The sequence below is a fragment of the Saccopteryx bilineata genome, chromosome 3, assembly GCF_036850765.1.
Source record: "Saccopteryx bilineata isolate mSacBil1 chromosome 3, mSacBil1_pri_phased_curated, whole genome shotgun sequence".
NCBI lineage: Eukaryota > Metazoa > Chordata > Mammalia > Chiroptera > Emballonuridae > Saccopteryx > Saccopteryx bilineata.
This window is the reverse complement of record NC_089492.1, coordinates 134,045,472-134,059,723: the sequence shown is the minus strand read 5'-3', so window position 1 is coordinate 134,059,723 and position 14,252 is coordinate 134,045,472. Positions and strand designations below refer to the sequence as shown.

Below are 14,252 nucleotides of genomic sequence, written 5' to 3'. Positions count from 1 at the left end.
GGGAACAGAGGTGAATAAGACTGAGTGAGGCTATTAGGCCTTTGCTTCTAGGAAAACCAAAAAGATTCTCCTGGTTGTGGAACCGGAGGAATATAAGAGTGGGTTTTGGTGCCTCATGTGTTTGTTTTTTACTTGTTTGTTGGTACAAGTCTAGAATAAAGGGAAAAGGCCCACTAGTTTTTGGCTCCACTGTTTCTTTACAATCTGTCTGAATTAAATACGAACTTTAACCTGCATAGGCCAGGCAGCTGTGATGGTGGCCATGACCACTGACCATACATATCTAACTATCATCATTTGTCAACAGCACCTGGGCACAGGCTGGCTGGATGATTTGCAGATTTATGGCTGCGAAAGTTACTTGGACACTGCCATTTTCCTAAAGCCTTGGTCCAAGACCAACTTCAGCAATGTGGATGTGACTGCGGTGGTAGATATATATATTCCGGTTTTATTTCATCGTATTCAGTTGACACTCCTGCTGCTTATCAGAAGGGCTGGCAGCCTCTTCGAGACTACTCTTGAGGTGGCTATGAGGATTCTATTGATCAGTGCTGACACTAACTGCCACCGGAAGAAAAACACAAGACCAACACACAAAGTTAGTTGCAAGAATCACATAGGCAATTTATTACTCACAAATCCTTTTGGCATGCCAGGGTACAGCTTACAGGGGCCCTGTCGGCATGCTTCTCTTGGCTATCTTTGGTCAGATCTCAGAGTGGCATGCTGACAGTCCACATTCACGTTGGAGTCTGGGTGACTGCCTCAGGAGAGAGCCTCTCAGCTTTAGTACCTTTTCTGGCCAACGCCTTCTAACAGATGTCAATCTACAGGATTGCCACTTCAAACCACCTTTTTGGGAGTTCCTCACAGGGAGCCCTTTTTATGTTAATCTACTGAAATGTTACATCAAGCCACTTTTAAGGTGTCCTAGGGAAGCTCCTTGTTTATGTTAACTTACAGAATTATGACATTAAGCCACTTCTTGTCTATGTATAACTTCACACACACACTAACTGGGCTCTGCTGGAAAGTCAGAGTCTGTTTATCGCATCGTTATATGCTATATTAATTCCTATGGATGGCATAACTTCATTTAATTTCCTTAATTAATTTTAATATATCTTAGTTACTTTTAAATGTCTTTTATATTTTTTTATATTTCTATATATTTAATTACTATAACATTACTACAACATCTGCCATCATTTTATGGGAATCTCTTTTGATATCCTTGACTTGGTCCATCCTTCCTATCATTCCTATTATTTGTTATCATGTCACCGTATGCTTGGAAAATGTCTGACACAGAGTAAGTGCACAATATTTAATAAATAAAGAAAAAATAATAAATTCAAGAGACTTAAACATTTTCTAAGACTCAAATAATAATATTGATTAAATTTAACTTAAAAATGTAGTTTGGAAGAGAGTGAGAGATTAACAGATGTCTACACTGCTTTCTATGGTACTACATGCTCAGCAGATACTGTGCAGCCCATAACTCCTTCCTGCAACAACCCATATGCCAGAATCACCAAAATACCCTCAATGGGGGCCTCAATTTCAACATGACCCAGACTGACTGCACATCTAAATACCCTCCTTCCCAAACTGTTGTCTGTCTTCATAAATGACATCATTTTATGTCCTCCTGGTCACACTTTGTTTGACTAATCCTGATTACCACCATGCTTTGTTATTTCTACTCTGCAGCCTCACTGCTACTGCCTTTGTTCAGGTCACTAAAGTCATTTGCCTTGTAGCTTTCATCACTACCTGATTGCAAATCTCAATGTGAATTATAAACCATTTATAATTATTGAATATAAAGCATTTTTCTAAACGCTTTTTTAACCACATTACTCTCAGGTTCAAAATCCTTCACTTGTTTGAAAAAGAAGACAATATTTTAATATGACTCCTGTAATCAAGCCCTTCCCTTGTTTTGTCTCTTTTTTTTCCTTTGGTCCCTAAGCTTCAATATCTACTTTTCTCATGTAAGTATCTACCATCTTTCTAGTATGTTTTGCTATGTGTAAGGCCGATATTCCCTTCATTAGCTTATAGCAAAAATAGGTAGGATTTTTTTTTTTGTATTTAAGAGAGAGAGAAAGAAACAGGGACAGACAGACAGGAAGAGAGAGAGATGAGAAGCATTAACTCTTCACTGGCACCTTAGTTGTTCATTGATTGTTTTCTTATATGTGCCTTGACCAGGGGGCTCCAGCTTAGCCAGTGACCTCTTTTTCAAACCAGTGACCTTGGGCTCAAGCCAGTAGCCTTGGGCTTCAAGCAGGCCACCTCGTACTCAAGTTGGTGAGCCTGTACTCAAGCCAGAGATGTTGGCATTTCAAATCTGAGTTCTCAGTATCTCAGGTTGACCATATATCCACTGTGCCATTGGCTGATCAGAAAAAAAAATATGTAGAATCTTATGCTTTTATGTTTTTCAGATAAAATTTTAAAATATGTCATATCTATAAGAACTTTCTGTAGAACTAGAGGGCTATTACTCAGAATATGTCCTATTCCCCTTTACCATTCTATGCACATAATGCAGTTGATCCTTTAGTTTCTAGCAAAAGCAAAGGAGGAACAGGTGGTCATCTATATAGTTACCTTAGTCCCTGATCTGCTTTTCTTGCAAGAACAGTGCTTGTTTTCAGGATAGAATATCTTCCCAAGCTAACATATCACTCTGCTATGAGAAAAATCCTGAAATACTTTCATATGACCAACTGTGCTTACAACTTAAAATTCACTTAGAACCAGTGTTAATAAGTAATTATTTAATTCTTATTAGCAAGAAAAGTAATAACATGTTGGAGAGGTTATGGAGAAAAAGAAACCTTCATACACTGCTGATGGAAATTTAAATTGTTATAACCACTATGGAAAACAGTATGGAAGATCTTCAAAAAATTAAAAGTAGAGTTCCCATATGACCCAGCAATCTCTTTGTTTGTATCTATGTGAAAAATTTGAAAACATTTATTTTAAAATTATATGTACTTCTAAGATCACTGTTGCATTATTCACAGTTACCATGATGAGAAAACAACTGAAATGTTCCTTAATATATTTACATAATTGAATAAAGATGTGGTACATAAATACAAAGAAAAAATGAAATACTTCTATTTGCAACAACATGGATGGATTTTGAAAATACTATTCTAAGTGAAAGAAGTCAGATGGAAAAAGTCAAGAACCATAGGATTTCACACATATGTGGTATGTTAATCTCAAAACAACAAATGAACAAAGAAAACAAATAAAAACATACAGACACAGACAACAAACAGTATGGTGGTTACCAGAGGGAAAAGAGATAGGGTGAGGTAAAAACAAGAAAAGAATGTCAAGTACATGCTGATGTAAGACTTAATTTGGAGAGTGACATCACGGAAATGGCGCCGTGAGCAGTGCGTCCAACAGTTCTCCCCTAAATCACAACAAATTTATCAACTAGAAACAGAAAAATTTATCCTCGGAGCATTCCGGAGTTCCACACAAACTGATAGCGAAAGGACTGTTATCACTTGAATCTGAGAGACGAGGGTGTGGAGGAATCTACCACAGGGACGTTCTTTCAAACCGCAAGGAAGTGCGCCTGTGGTGAGTCAGCTCATATACTTGGGAACCGCGAGCCGCCGCGAGCTGCCGACGCGGGCCGCCACCGCGAGCCGCCGCCACGAGTAGCCGCGCGCGCACCCGGTCCGGTTGAGCACCGCTTACGTTCCTAGCGGCCCGCACACTGCGAGTGGGGGTCGCTGGCCACCGGTGCCCGGAGCGCCCTATTCGGGCGCGTGCCTTGGGCATTCCACACGCCCAGGGCGCCCTGCTGGCCCGCACACCCAGGGGGCTCCATTATCCTGCGCCTGGTGCGGTCCAGCCGCCAGCGGCGGGGCGAGCGGGAGAGGCTTGGGAGATTCTCTCCGTGGGCGGGGCACCTCACCCAGCCATTCAAGCTAACAATCAAGCGTTGGGGGAGGGGCACGCACAGGCAGCCTAAAATACCTTCGGAAGCACAGCTGTGACCCAATCACTGAAATTAGCTTAACCCATGAAATCTGCACACCCTCGGTTCTAATTGATAAGATCTCTCTCAGTTCAGCGATCCAAGACAAGAGGTGTGATATTTTTTAGTGCCTCTCGCTGAAGGGGTGGGGGCAACTTCTGATTGATAGAGCCTCCATATTCAGGGATAAACGCTAACAAGAGGGACTTGGCAGATAATAAGATCTATACTACACTAGTCGTAAGCAGAGACTAGTGCCTCTTCTTCCCTGCAAAAACAGGCTACAAAGTGTGGAAAGCCTGGGTTGAGAGGTCCAACTAAATGATAGGCGCTGAACAGTCACCTTGACAACAATTGACTCCCACCCCCGCCTGATTACACTGGAGGCCCTGACTGTCAGACCCTTTCCCAAAGCCTTGCATTGAGTGGGGATAGAGTGGGGATTTCCCAGCTCTTTGAGCCTCTTACTCCCCAGGCAGAAGCAGTTGCAGCCTTATAGCTGGATCACCAGGCTGCTAATTCAGAAAGGGGGGACTAGGAGAGAGAATCCAGGAAAGCAAACTCTCTCATCGTTGGACCCTGCAAATGCCAACAAGCCTTTACTTCCAGCAAGACTAAAGCCAATGATATGACATTGCCATAGAATCCCATCAACTGCAAATCCCTACCTAAGAGTGACACAGGGGCAGAGCCTGGGGTACAGAGTCACCGACCAGGAAGAGGGAGAGAAAAGAAAAAGGAAGAAGTTAACCTCTCAAAATCAAGAAAAACCCACAGACTTTACAACTTGATCCACTAATTTTTTGTTGTTGTTGTTGATGTTTGTTTCTTCTATCTTTTTGCCTTTATTTCCTCCACCTCGGTCCTTCTATTCTCTGCCCATCTTATGCTTCCCCTTTCTGGAACTACACTACCCATGAGTGTTGCATTTTATTTTTCTTCTTCATCCTCACCCTCCTTTAAGGTTATACTCCAAAACACTTAACTCTCACTCTCTCCTCTTTTGTTTTTTTTTTCTCTTGCTTTATTTTGTTTTTTTCTCTTCCTATTTTATTTCTACCTTCGTTTTTCTCTATTTCTTATTTTTTCCTTTCTATTCATTTTTTCTTTTCTCATTTTCCTTTCATCCCATATAATCCTCAATCACGAACAAATAAGTTAATTTGGGAATCAAGGCTTTTTTTTGGCTTTATTTCTCTTTTTTGCTTTTGTTTTTCTTTTTTTTTCTTTTTTCTTGTTTGTTTATTTTTGTGGCATTTTGGGTCCTCCCAACCCAAGGTCTCCATTGTATTTAGTCTTCGCTCCACTTAATACAACAGATTTTTACTTATTATTTTTATTTTTTCTTCTTTATTATTCTTTTTTGGTCCTTTTTTCTGGTTCCCTCTTATCCCTCTCATTATATCTCTTAGTTGACCATCACTTACAAGCAAATCATCTTATGCTTGTCTAAGATTTTCTTCCTTTTTTTTTTTTTGTTGCATTTAGTAGGTCCCTACTTTCTTTTTTTTGCCCCTTGAACTCTTCACCCCAAATCAGGCCCTCCATTATAGGCATGATATTTCCCTGAGGAGGGGAGAGGAGGGAAAGAGAAGAGAGAAAAAAAGGGGGAAATAATAAATTATTACTGGTTTTTTTTTGTGGGGTGTTTTACCTTTTTTTTTTTTTTTTACTTTTTACTCTTTATTAATTCTAATTAGTGCTATCAATAAGACCACCCTCAGATGCCGATAAGAAAGAGGAAATCGAATATTATGGATACAAAAGAAAGAGAGGTAACACAAATAGATGTGGAAAAATCTATGGAGAAAAGACTTAACATATTGGAAGCCTTGGAGCTAAATGACAGAGAATTTAAAATAGAAATCTTAAAAATACTCAGAGAGATACAAGAAAACACAGAAAGGCAATATAGGGAGATCAGAAAACAACTCAATGAAAACAAAGAATATATTACCAAGGAAATTGAAACTATAAAAACAAATCAAACAGAAATGAAAAACTCAATTCACGAGCTGAAAAACGAGGTAACAAGCTTAGCTAACAGAACAGCCCAGATTGAAGATAGGATTAGTGAAATAGAAGACAAACAACTTGAGGCACAAGAGAGAGAAGAAGAAAGAGACTCAAAAATAATAAAAAAGGAGAAAGCCCTACAGGAATTGTCTGACTCCATCAGAAAGAATAACATAAGAATAATAGGTATATCAGAGGGAGAAGAGAAAGAAAATGGAATGGAGAATATACTCAAACAAATAATAGACGAGAACTTCCCAAGCCTGTGCAAGGAACTAAAGCCTCAAATTCAAGAAGCAAACAGAACACCAAGTTTTCTTAACCCCAACAAACCCACTCCAAGGCACATCATAATAAAGATGACACAAACCAATGACAAAGAAAAAATTCTCAAGGCAGCCAGGGAAAAGAAGAGTACAACATATAAAGGAAGGCCTATTAGATTATCATCAGATTTCTCAGCAGAAACTCTACAAGCTAGAAGAAAATGGACCCCAATATTTAAAGCCCTGAAAGAGAGGAACTTTCAGCCAAGAATACTATACCCATCAAAGCTATCCTTCAAGTATGAAGGAGATATAAAAACATTCACAAATACAGAAAAGATGAGAGAATTTATCAACAGAAAGCCCCCACTCCAGGAAATACTAAAGGGGGTTTTCCAACCAGATTCAAAGAACAAAAGAAAACAACACCACAAGTAACAGCTCCACCAAGAACACAATAAAACCAAACTTAAACTGTGACAACAAAGGAAAAAAAGGGGGGAGAGGATGGAGATTAACAGTAGCAAAGGATGATGAAGTGCAGAAATACTTATAATATAGGGTACTACAATGAATATGGTAGGTACCCTTTTCATTACTTAATGGTAACCACCCTTAAAAAAACCACCACAAAAACACTTGACTTAAAAAAGGTAGCAACAGAGGAAAGAAGTATGGAACACAAACAAACAAAAACAAATGACAGAAAAACAAAAGAGAAGAATCAAACTAGATACAAAACTAACAGAAAGCAATTTATAAAATGGCAGTAGGGAACCCACAAGTGTCAATAATTACACTAAATGTAAATGGATTAAACTTACCAATAAAAAGACACAGAGTAGCAGAATGCTTTAAAAAGAAAATCCAACTATATGCTGCCTACAAGAAACACATCTAAGCAACAAGGATAAAAACAAATTCAAAGTGAAAGGCTGGAAAACAATACTCCAAGCAAACAACACCCAAAAAAAAGCAGGCGTAGCAATACTCATATCTAATAATGCTGACTACAAGACAGAAAAAGTACTCAGAGACAAAAATGGTCATTTCATAATGATTAAGGGGAAGTTGAATCAAGAAGACATAACAATCCTTAATATATATGCACCAAACCAAGGAGCACCAAAATATATAAGACAGCTACTTATTGACCTTAAAACAAAAACTAACAAAAATACAATCATACTTTGAGACCTCAATACACCACTGACGGCTCTAGATCGGTCATCCAAACAGAGAATCAATAAAGATATAGTGGCCTTAAATGAAATACTAGAACACCTGGATATGATAGACATCTACAGGACACTTCATCCCAAAGCAACAGAGTATACATTTTTCTCTAGTGTACATGGAACATTCTCAAGAATTGACCATATGTTGGGCCACAAAGACAATATCAGCAAATTTAGAAAAATTGAAATTGTACCAAGCATATTTTCTGATCATAAAGCCTTGAAACTAGAATTCAACTGCAAAAAAGAGGGGGAAAAACCCACAAAAATGTGGAAACTAAACAACATACTTCTAAAAAATGAATGGGTCAAAGAAGAAATAAGCGCAGAAATCAAAAGATATATACAGACAAATGAAAATGAAAATACGACATATCAGAATCTCTGGGATGCAGCAAAAGCAGTAATAAGAGGAAAGTTCATATCACTTCAGGCCTATATGAACAAACAAGAGAGAGCCGAAGTAAACCACTTAACTTCACACCTTAAGGAACTAGAAAAAGAAGAAAAAAGACAACCCAAAACCAGCCGAAGAAAGGAGATAATAAAAATCAGAGCAGAAATAAATGAAATAGAGAACAGAAAAACTATAGAAAAAAATCAATAAAACAAGGAGCTGGTTCTTTGAAAAGATCAACAAAATTGACAAACCCTTGGCAAGACTCACCAAGGAAAAAAGACACAGGACTCAAATAAATAAAATCCAAAATGAAAGAGGAGAGATCACCACAGACATCATAGATATACAAAGAATTATTGTAGAATACTATGAAAAATTATATGCCATCAAATACAACAATCTAGAATAAATGGATAAATTCCTAGAACAATACAACCTTCCTAGACTGAGTCATGAAGAAGCAGAAAGCCTAAACAGACCAATCAGCAGGGAGGAAATAGAAAAAACTATTAAAAATCTCCCCAAAAATAAAAGTCCAGGCCCAGACGGTTATACTAGTGAATTCTATCAAACATTCAAAGAAGACTTGGTTCCTATTCTACTCAAAGTCTTCCAAAAAATTGAAGAAGAAGCAATACTTCCAAACACATTTTATGAGGCCAACATAACCCTCATACCAAAACCTGGCAAGGATGGCACAAAGAAAGAAAACTACAGACCAATATCTCTAATGAATACAGATGCTAAAATACTAAACAAAATACTGGCAAACCGAATACAACAACATATTAAAAAAATAATACATCATGATCAAGTGGGATTCATCCCAGAATCTCAAGGATGGTTCAACATACGCAAAACGGTTAATGTAATACACCATATCAACAAAACAAAGAACAAAAACCACATGATCTTATCAATAGATGCAGAAAAGGCTTTTGATAAAATACAACACAATTTTATGTTTAAGACTCTCAAAAAAATGGGTATAGAAGGAAAATATCTCAACATGATAAAGGCCATATATGATAAACCATCAGCCAACATCCTATTAAACGGCATAAAACTGAGGACTTTCTACCTTAAATCAGGAACAAGACAGGGTTGTCCACTCTCTCCACTCTTATTCAACGTGGTGCTAGAAGTTCTGGCCAGAGCAATCAGACAAGACAAAGAAATAAAAGGCATCCATATCGGAAAAGAAGAAGTAAAGCTATCACTTTTTGCTGATGATATGATCCTATACATCGAAAACCCAAAGGACTCCACAAAAAGATTATTAGAAACAATAAACCAATACAGTAAGGTCGCAGGATACAAAATTAACATACAAAAGTCCATAGCCTTTCTATATGCCAACAATGAAATATTAGAAAACGAACTCAAAAAAATAATCCCCTTCACGATTAAACAAAAAAAATAAAATACCTAGGAATAAACATAACAAAGAACGTAAAGGACCTATATAATGAAAATTACAAAGCATTGTTAAGGGAAATCGAAAAAGATACAATGAGATGGAAAAATATTCCTTGTTCTTGGATAGGAAGAATAAATATAATCAAAATGGCCATATTACCCAAAGCAATATACAAATTTAATGCAATTCCCATCAAAATCCCTATGAGATTTTTTAAAGAAATGGAACAAAAAATCATCAGATTTATATGGAACTATAAAAAACCCCAAATAGCCAAAACAATCCTAAGGAAAAAGAATGAAGCTGGGGGCATTACAATACCTGACTTTAAACTATATTATAGGGCCACGATAATCAAAACAGCATGGTATTGGCAGAAAAATAGACACTCAGACCAATGGAACAGAATAGAAAGCCCAGAAATAAAACCACATATATATGGTCAAATAATCTTTGATAAAGGGGCCAACAACACACATTGGAGAAAAGAAAGCCTCTTCAACAAATGGTGTTGGGAAAACTGGAAAGCCACATGCAAAAGAATGAAACTCGACTACAGCCTGTCCCCATGTACTAAAATTAATTCAAAATGGATCAAAGACCTAAATATAAGACCTGAAACAATAAAGTACATAGAAGAAGACATAGGTACTAAAATCATGGACCTGGGTTTTAAAGAACATTTTATGAACTTGACTCCAATGGCAAGAGAAGTGAAGGCAAAGATAAATGAATGGGACTACATCAGAATTAAAAGTTTTTGCTCAGCAAGAGAAACTGATATCAAAATAAACAGACAGCCAACTATATGGGAACTGATATTTTCAAACGACAGCTCAGATAAGGGCCTAATATCCAAAATTTACAAAGAACTCATAAAACTCAACAACAAACATACAAACAATCCCATAAAAAAATGGGAAGAGGACATGAACAGACACTTCTCCCAGGAAGAGATACAAATGGCCAACAGATATATGAAAAGATGCTCAGCTTCATTAGTTATTAGAGAAATGCAAATCAAAACTACAATGAGATACCACCTCACTCCTGTTAGATTAGCTATTATCAACAAGACGGGTAATAGCAAATGTTGGAGAGGCTGTGGAGAAAAAGGAACCCTCATTCACTGTTGGTGGGACTGTAAAGTAGTACAACCATTATGGAGGAAAGTATGGTGGTTCCTCAAAAAACTGCAAATAGAACTACCTTATGACCCAGCAATCCCTCTACTGGGTATATACCCCAAAACCTCAGAAACATTGATACGTGAAGACACATGTAACCCCATGTTCATTGCAGCACTGTTCACAGTGGCCAAGACATGGAAACAACCAAAAAGCCCTTCAATAGAAGACTGGATAAAGAAGATGTGGCACATATACACTATGGAATACTACTCAGCCATAAGAAATGATGACATCAAATCATTTACAGCAAAATGGTGGGATCTTGATAACATTATAAGGAGTGAAATAAGTAAATCAGAAAAAAACAAGAACTACATGATTCCATACATTGGTGGAACATAAAAATGAGACTAAGAGACACGGACAAGAGTGTGGTGGTTACCAAGTGTGGGGGGGAGGGAGGATATGGGAGGGAGGGAGGGAGAGAGTTAGGGGAGGGAGAGGGCCACAGAGAGCTAGATAGAGGGTGACGGAGGACAATCTGACTTTGGGCGAGGGGTTTGCAACATAATTTGATGACAAAATAACCTAGACATGTTTTCTTTGAATATATGTACCCTGATTTATTAATGTCATCCCATTACCATTAATAAAAATTTATTAAAAAAAAAAAGACTTAATTTGGGGTGGTGAACACACAATGCAAAATACAGAGAATGTGTTACAGAATGGTATACTTAAAAACTATATAATTTTATTAAGCAATGTTATCTTAATAAATTTAATATAATTTAAAAAATAAAATGGTTAATTATCATACCTTTTATGTTTCAATTACATTTATAGTACTTGCAAACATCCTTTATATTGTATTATTTTTCTTTCTTTAAAAATATTTATTTTATTGACTTTAGAGAGAGGAAGGGAGACAGCAGAAAAAGACAGAAACATTGAACTGTTTCTTAATGTTCCTTGACTGAAGATTGAAATGGTAAACTCTGTGTTTTGTGATGATGCTCTAACCAACCAAGCTATCAACCAAGGCTTTGCATTATTTCTCTTTTGCATGATTTTTGGGCTGTGGATTTTGAGGTATTTTATCTGAAGTCTTCACGAAAGACTTCTTAAAGGTTTCTCTTCAGAGTAGAATCCTTTCATTGTTTTTTAAAGTGATAATAAATATGTTCATCTTTTTAAAGTAAATATTTTAAAACATTTGCAATCTTTTGGAGATAAAGAAAAGGCTGGTGTTCTCCACCACCATGAATAAATAAAGTCTCCTTTAAAACCAATAATTTAATGAATTTTTCTGAAAAACTCTATCTTATATTGTACTCTGTGGTCAATAAGATATGATTTGATATAAAACTTATTTATCTTTTTCTTTATCAGTCTCCCCAGTGAATAAAGTAATATGGAATTTAATCCTCTGATTATTAACCTCTTTCTGAAATAGTAATCAAATGTACTAAAATTTCAAGTACATCTAAACAATTAGAATTAACTATATATTTTTAAAATAATTTTTAAAAATTACATTTATTGAAGTAACATTAGTCAATAATGTTATATCAATTTCAAGAGTACAGTTCTATAGAGGGATTCCAAGATGGTGACAGAGTAGGTAGATGTTTGAACTGCCACCTCCTAAAACCAAATTGTATTATAACTTAATTTAAAAATAGTCTTCTTGGAAATCCAACTTTGGACTAAACAAAGAAGAGTCTATAACCAAGGATCACAGAAGAAGCCACACTGAGACTGGTAGGAAGGGTGGACACATGAAAAGGGCTGTCCTGCTCCTAGGAGCGAGCAGTGGCAGAGGGCACGAAGGGACTTTCACTTCATAGAGGGTCGCCCTGAGAGGTGTGGGTGCTCACCCAGAGATCCAGTCTCGAGCCCCAGAGCCTAGAAGAGGCACCCACACAGCATTTGGTGGTGAAAAGAGCCGGTTTCTATCTGCGAAAAAGAGACAGAGCTCTCAGAGATGCAGACTCCCTCTTTTTTTTTTTTTTTTTTTTTCTTTTTCATTTTTCTGAAGCTGGAAACAGGGAGAGACAGTCAGACAGACTCCCGCATGCGCCCGACCGGGATCCACCCGGCACGCCCACCAGGGGCGACGCTCTGCCCATCCTGGGCGTCGCCATGTTGCAACCAGAGCCACTCTAGCGCCTGGGGCAGAGGCCACAGAGCCATCCCCAGCGCCCGGGCCATCTTTGCTCCAATGGAGCCTTGGCTGCGGGAGGGGAAGAGAGAGACAGAGAGGAAAGCGCGGCGGAGGGGTGGAGAAGCAAATGGGCGCTTCTCCTGTGTGCCCTGGCCGGGAATCGAACCCGGGTCCTCCGCACGCTAGGCCGACGCTCTACCGCTGAGCCAACCGGCCAGGGCCAGAGATGCAGACTCCCTCTTAAAGAGCCCACGCAGAAAATCTTGTTCACAGCCACTTACCCAGGGCTCTGGTATAGGGAGACCTGTGCAGACTAGAGTTGTGTGAGGAAATTGTAAAGTTGGAGGCTCAGAGAGAGACACAGTGGGGGATGGCCATTGGAACCCCTGTTCTGAATCAATCTCCAATTTTACAGTCACCATCTTTCTTGGATGGAGCAGAATCCTCTGGGTGGCATCAACCTGGGGAAAAGCAACTGCCATACTGTTGGGAGTCTCTCCTACCCCAGGCATGGTGAAGGGTCATTGTGAAAGGTCAGGGAGCAGGGGGCACATCAGTGGCTCAGTTCTCTGGTGTTGAGGCTGGAGCTCTCCCCCACATGCTCCCAACTCTAAGACTGGTGCTTCCACCTCATGGGAGACTCAGTGGAAACTGTCCAGACTGAAGGTAGACCACACCTCTGGGTCTCAGAGGAAACACCCACCAGACTCCTGGGGCCGCACCCTACTTAGGTGTGTGAAAAAGTCTGGACAGACTGACAGCTGGGGCCAAGGAGTGAAGCCACACCCACCACTCTTTCTAATCCCTGAATTGCCACAGTCTCTAGATTTTACCAAGGGTTTTTTTTCAGAGGCCAAGCCCAACAAGCACCCAGCAAAAAAAAAAAAGGCTACAAGAGATGGGACTAAGAGAACTTTGGCCCTTTAAGTGGACCTAAACCCAGGCCAAAAGTTGGTAAAAGCCAGCCTAGGTATGCAGCTTGGTATCTCCATGTGCACCTGGCCCTACAGAGGCAGCCACAAACTATGAGTTTCTTGTAGCTCCAAAAAGGTTGCTGAGGGCCAATCACATGCAGTGTCACCCACTGATCTGCACTGGATTCTTGCCAGAGAGGCCCAGGGCTGGCATATCCAGGGGCCAGCTATGGACAGCATCAGTTCAGGCCCTAACAATTCTTCCTAGAGTGGTATCCTAAGGAAAGGCTCCTCACACTTGGCCCAGCTGAGGCAAGCTTCACTCTCTCCGATTAGCACCGGCACAGCTGCTCATGTGCATTGAATAGAGTGGAGCTTCACCATCAGCTGGCCTGGGTGCTGGATATCCTTCCCAGCAGGGCTAGATTCCACAAAGGGAAGGGAGAGAGGGTTGGAGCATGGACATTTAATGTGTGGGTTCCTGTGAGCCTATTGTTGACTCTGGTCAAACGACTTAACCACCTTTGAGGGGGGGCACAGTAAACCCCAGAAGAGGACTCTCTCAGTCTTCCTCCCTGAGACAAGGGTCTTACTAGCTGAAAGAATTTTTGCAGAGGGAACTGTCAGCCACACTTGGTCGGAACATGCTGCTCACCTTGATGGGGATAGATAAA

The 14,252-nt window shown here is 39.2% G+C and overlaps 1 pseudogene; it reads left to right on the top strand.

The window, feature by feature from the left end:
• The first annotated feature begins 262 nt into the window (after positions 1-262).
• Positions 263-14,252, top strand: part of LOC136329890 (T-cell surface glycoprotein CD1e, membrane-associated-like) — a 29,193-nt pseudogene continuing 15,203 nt past the window's right edge.